The following is a 6,000-nucleotide window of genomic DNA, read 5'->3' as shown; positions in this document are numbered from 1 at the left end:
ATATTACGGGAACCCCCTCAACATTTTTGGCTTCATTTGGATCTTTCCTTGAATTGCTCTGAAAGTTGTTTTTTTTTAAGAGTGCTCGAAATCGGTCACGAACGAAGCATTCGCTGGCGACGCCGGCTTTTTCGCGACACGATGTCCCTTACACTATCGAGTAAAAAAAAAAAAAAAACTTTAGAGGACAGTGTAGAAAGTTCAATAAAAAAAAGCGAAAGCATTAGCGTTGGCGCGACGTAGGTGGACATATATCGATGCCTTTCTATATCTAATTACTCACATGGCATGGCTCGGTGCTTTTTGTCTCATGAGCCATGACTCACATGACTCATGACTTTTGAATCACATGACGTGACACTTTCATGTCAAGTGGCTAATGAGTCGTGACTCTTCGATGATGCAGCGCTTCTTTATACCACGGCTTACGACTCTCATCCGGTCATTAACTGATCACATCACTTGGCGATGACGTCAAGAGAGGACCAACTTCTGGCGACACATTTTGCGGACATTTCCGGCTTCAATATAGCCTACTAATGCTTTCGCACTAATAAGGCAGCCGTACAGAGGCCCTTTAGCTTTGCCTACACGAATATACTTGAAGCGCTTTAGTAAAATAATTATCCCTGCCTGCGCGGAGCCTAACAGCGAAACCATAGGTCATGCGGAGTGATCTGAGGGTCGCCAACACTGAGGTCGCATGCGGGCTTTTGGCGTCCCATTTTTTACCCAGCCTCGCTAGGCTGCGTTAGGGTGCCGTTAAGGTGCAACTCCAGCACTCCGTTTACTTTTGTCTGCTCCTGCGCATTTCACATCGAGCCAAGCACCCTTCGCAGGCTGTGGTACTCCTGATGCCAATACTTGAACCTTTTCATACCTTGATTTCAGTGTAACTCCCGCATCGCTGTAGCCCATAGCTGCATGACTGTCAAACGGAAGGCCAGCTTCTAAGCATACTTTTTGCGTAATCTCTTTGCAAAATCTCGTGCCGTTCAATTAAATTCAATATAGAAAATCGTTTTTGTCGCCCTGTTTGCAAGGCACCTCAAAAAAAGATAAAAAATAATTCGACACAATCACTTCCCCTTTTCCTTGTCATACCTTGTGAAGAAACTTGTCAAGCAGACCTTTGCTAATCCTTGACGTCGCAGAGTTTAATCGACCTCCATACCTCGACAAAGCTGGTGAAGGAGTATGTGGTGCTGCATTACGTAAGCTTCAAAATGTGAGCATCCATGGAGGAAGTAACCAAAGCTGGGCCTTGCTGAATGGAAAGGGTAAGAAGAGAGGCAGGAGCTCATAGAGCAGATAGATTAATACCTCTTTCACACGAACACTTGCGATCCCCATTCAACTCTATCCGCTTTGAGGTTGTAGGAAGGATTGAACCATCCGAAGCTACACGGCCGTTTTGAATAACCATTGAGAAGTCTCTTTCGTGTGCGTTAGGTGACGTCGGTGGTGTTGACGCCCGCTCTCAAATGAGCTTGAAAACTCGAGAGCGCTCGAGGAAGCAGCTTTGAGCCAAGAAGGCTCGAGCTCGATTACACTTGAAAGTTGCCGTGTGACAACCTCGATCTGCATTGAGTTGATTGCAGATTGAGTTCAATAAGGCTCGAAAATGTTCGTTGACAGAGTTATATAGCGAGAGGTCGGCGGTCAAACCTCACGTAAGGGCGACAACCTGTACATATAGCTACAGAGCGGCAAAGTAATCCAGACATTAACCGACGCTAGCCTTCGATCCACTGTTGTTTGTATCCGGAGCTTTTTTACAGCGGAGGTGTCAAAAGTCTGTCCAAATTACTAACTGGACAGACTTTTAACACAACCGTTTTATCCACTAAGCTCCATAGAAATAGTGTCTGTTGTATGTGAAAGAATGCGAGTAGCTAGTATACTAAATCAGGATTCCTACGGCCGAGAGGTCACTGTTGTGGTCACTGCGTTACAACCACGACATAAAATTGGAACTAGGGAAACGCCAGACGGCAAACAGCTTCCCGTGAGGCACGTACTGCCGCATTAAACATTCCATCAAATAACCCCTATTGGAATCGAGAACTGGTAAATGGTAACCAGGCTGATTAGCGCGTCACTTGCGTGCACTATCTCACCGCACATACAGGAGATCTATTTCATGCCGCATTCGTTTTCTAGGGCTCTTTCATGAAAATGGCCTCCTGGCTATGTGTTTGTCACGCAGCCTCTTGCCAGCAGTTCAACATCGAGGACCTCTGTTTGGAAACGCGACCATGAATGAATGCCGCCGCATTGGGCGCTGCGTTGATGTCGACTAGAAGCGCTGAGGAAATTGGCTATATACGGACAAGAAAAACAGAACGAGCTTTTGCTAAAATTCAGTTCTTCGTCACGTGTGCCACGGCCACATGGCCAGCGTGTTGACTGTATACCTAACGCCGAGGCAGCAGCTGCAAGTACCGCCAGTTGCCGCTAGTTGCCGTTCGATAACGCTTAAATTTTATTGTATCTTAAAGTCTATGTTTAATAAATAGCCGCAGGAGTACTTTCGGTTATGGTTTGCAAGTCGTCTTCAGGTTCCCAAGAAAAAAGTGCCATGCGCAAGTCTAAAGGAGCTGAAGTTTCGTCGCTTCCCCAAAGCGGTCATTCTCTATCTCATCTACGGTTCCTCTAAAGAGTGCTTTCTGACAACATTTTACATGCGCGTGAAAACTGGTCTAATTACCGTTGTAGCCTTTTTATTTTTTTTAATAAGAAGCCCTTCACAGTCATAGCAAAAAGTGCGTTGCATCAAGTGAAAACGCAAAAACAATTACGATCTTGATGACTTCTCACTCACCTGTAATTTTTGGACTCCTTTTTCAACAACAGAATCAGGGATTTCAGGCTGTAAGATAATAAAAGAGGCAAGTGATCGAGGGATCAGTCAGACGGTAGCACATGAGCATGGATCGTTGCCATTGCACCGACAGCTGCACACGCCTTCTCACACTTATTTCGATCAGGTCGGACGCAGCTTTCGCGTTGAAAAAAGCGTGGCACATGTAGTTACATTCTTTGAAGTCAAAGTGTCTACCCGCTAGAACCCAAGCGAATAAGCGCACAGGATCACGTTGTGTGCCCTTATGCTTTGCTACATGGCACACACTGTGCTGAGGCTACCTTGTCTTCAGTTTGCGATACTTCAGAAACTCGCTCCCATAGACACCCGTGCTTGTATTGGTTGACGGTTCGACTCACAACCGATTACTGCTGACGAAAGTTTGGACTATGCTAGGTCTCACGCATATTGGAACGCAACCAGCCGCTCACTAGTGCAACATTTTGGAGGTGCGCAATCCTTGACCACAAATCGCCTCCCCGGGCACTAAAAATGTCGGTACATTTTTTGGGGTGAATACAGAAACATAAGTCAAGGGAACAATTTTATCAAAGCAGCTACGAACCTCCGCTTCAGATTAACTCCACTGCGGTATGAGGTAATTCCCCAAGAAGGAGTAGATTCGTAATAAAAAAAGTAATTAATTACTCGTTACCGCCTAGCCAAGAAATCTTTCTTGCGTTGCCGTACGTTGTTCTTCGGTGGATGAGAATGGATAATTACTCGCTTATTACTAATTCGATTTCTTATTTAAATTTCATTCTTATTCCAATTTTGTACATTTTCTTGCTTCCTTCTCTTCTTCAAACACTCTCTCTTCTCGGAAGGAACTCACAGGCGGCAATGGGCAAAATGCTTCACGTAAAGGCTCCTAATGCGTACACTTAAAAAAAAGTACCTTTGCGGCAAGGTATTGACGCAAATGGCGGTTGACGTACCTCACAAAATAACAACGTCGTCCATGCAGTTCAGGCAGTGGTGCATGATTTTGAAAAAGCGTAAGTGCAAGTGGCGGACTTTACCAATTTTTGAGGGCCTGATATCGTGAGAAACTAAAGATTCGTCTGTGGGCACCGTTCGTGGCACAGGTACTGCTCTATTAAAGTAGAGCCGAATTTTAAATGTTGGAGCAGACGTTGTACTCTTTATTCCTGTCGTAGAGCTGCACTCGAACAGGCCACAAAGCGACGTTCAATACACTGCGCGTCTAGTTGTCATACCCACGTAAACATAGGTAGCGGTTTTGTTACTAGCTTCTGGGCCGGGGTCTCTAAACGAAAACCGTGCACAGTCCTGCTTTCATAACCTTTCTAATCAGCCTTACAAATCCGCTAATATTAAGGGCCTTTAATGCCTCATCGTTGTCAGCAGGAGCTGTCGGGAGAGCCTGTCGGCAGAGGGTGTCACACTTTCGAGGGAGATAAACATTGCCTCCACCTGGAATCTAACCTCCATCCCTTGGATCCCCAGCCGAGCGCTGTACGAACTACGCCACGCCCCAGATCGAGAAACGTTCTTCTAATTCCCCTTGTCTACCGTGAGGATGGCGGGATTCCGCGAGCGACAGATACTGCGCCTTTCCTTTCCTGTATACAAATTAGAGATCACCGGTGAACTTCGATGCGTTCAATGCAAAGCTCGTTGTGTTCTACAAGGGGCGCGCCATATACCGTCAGGACTGGTCATGACGTCACCATGCGATTCATGCATAGACGAAGCTGACCCTGCAGGGCGTCCGATCCAGGCGTCCGTGCGACGCCTTTTATTTGGCGCTTCCTCGAACGCCGCACACAGCAAACAGAAGCGGACTCAGATGTCTAAGAGGCGTTAGTACAGCAGGCAGAAGCGGCATTTCACAATGATTTACAGGATAGAAAAGGAGCAGTATCTGTCACAATCCTCCGCGGACACACGTACCATGCCTTAAAAGAAGGGAGGAAGGCGGGAGTGAAAGAAGAGAGGAAGATAGAGGTTCCGTAGTGGAGGGCTAGAATCCACCACGTTATAATGGCTTTCGCCTCATCACACTTTATTGGTCCAAAATGCCCTCTAGAAGTTTTTATCGAATGGTTTTTTTTTTACATTCTTAGCCGTTTTTGTCTAGGTTTGTTAGTTGATGTACGCTGGTATTATACGCTGGGGGGGGCGCGCAGCCAAGTAACGAGGAGATGTCGTTTATGAATATTTTAACAGAGAGGGACGTTCTCAATTTTTGCTTGCATAAATGTCGTCTCTCTTCTATGCTTATGCGGTATAAGAAAAAGAAACTGAGATAAACGAGCACTTACCCTAGACTTATCAAGAACGTAGCGGTAGCAAGCGGCAATCTTTCTTGCCTGTAATAAGAAAGACGCAGTACAAAAATAAGATACTAGTATGAATTTCTTAGAACAGTCATAGTTTATTTTTGTTTTCAGTTCCTCGAAGAATCATAGCCAAGTGCGAGTGGTCGAAAATCCTTTTTTTTTTCCCTCGCAAGAGCACGTGCGGAGGAGAAAGAACTGCCATCGTCCGTATTCTTCATAAAATAACGAGAGAACAAGTTAGCTATAATACTACAAGGTCATGACACGGCACCGTATTTCTTTTAGCGCGGGAGTTGTTCTGTCGGTGTCCTCTGTTTCGCGACGACTGCACCTGAGCACCTGTTTGTGCTATTTGTCAGTGCCTTTCACACTGTGTACGGTTCCAGCTCATCAACTAAAAAGCGCGCAGTTTTCAGCCACGTCTGTCCTTTTTTGGAGGCACTGATCTATGAGGACAGTGGTATTAATTAGCAACAGCCTTTTTGTCGCCACAGGGCACAAATAAAACTAGTGCCGACACTTTTCTGATAAGGTGCATCATATAATCAGCGCCACCATCAGAATATGAGCCAATATGAAATGGCGAGCATTCTTCGAGATGACGATACATGCCCGCCTAAAACACGAGAATCATAATCATATGTTTATTTAACATCATAAAAATGCTGGGTGCGTAAACAAAGTGCCAGTATGAAGGCTTCGTGAGCCCGACGCACCCTAGTTGGGTACACTTGAATATGTAGAGAAAACATTGTACTACTTTCAGAAAAAAAGTTTGCAAAAAATAACAAGGAACATAACAGCTGACACTTTTTAGCTATGGATTGA

The sequence above is a fragment of the Amblyomma maculatum genome, chromosome 1 (genome assembly GCF_055883805.1).
Source record: "Amblyomma maculatum isolate TAMU_Amacu chromosome 1, ASM5588380v1, whole genome shotgun sequence".
Lineage (NCBI taxonomy): Eukaryota > Metazoa > Arthropoda > Arachnida > Ixodida > Ixodidae > Amblyomma > Amblyomma maculatum.
Note: the sequence above shows the minus strand (reverse complement) of the source record.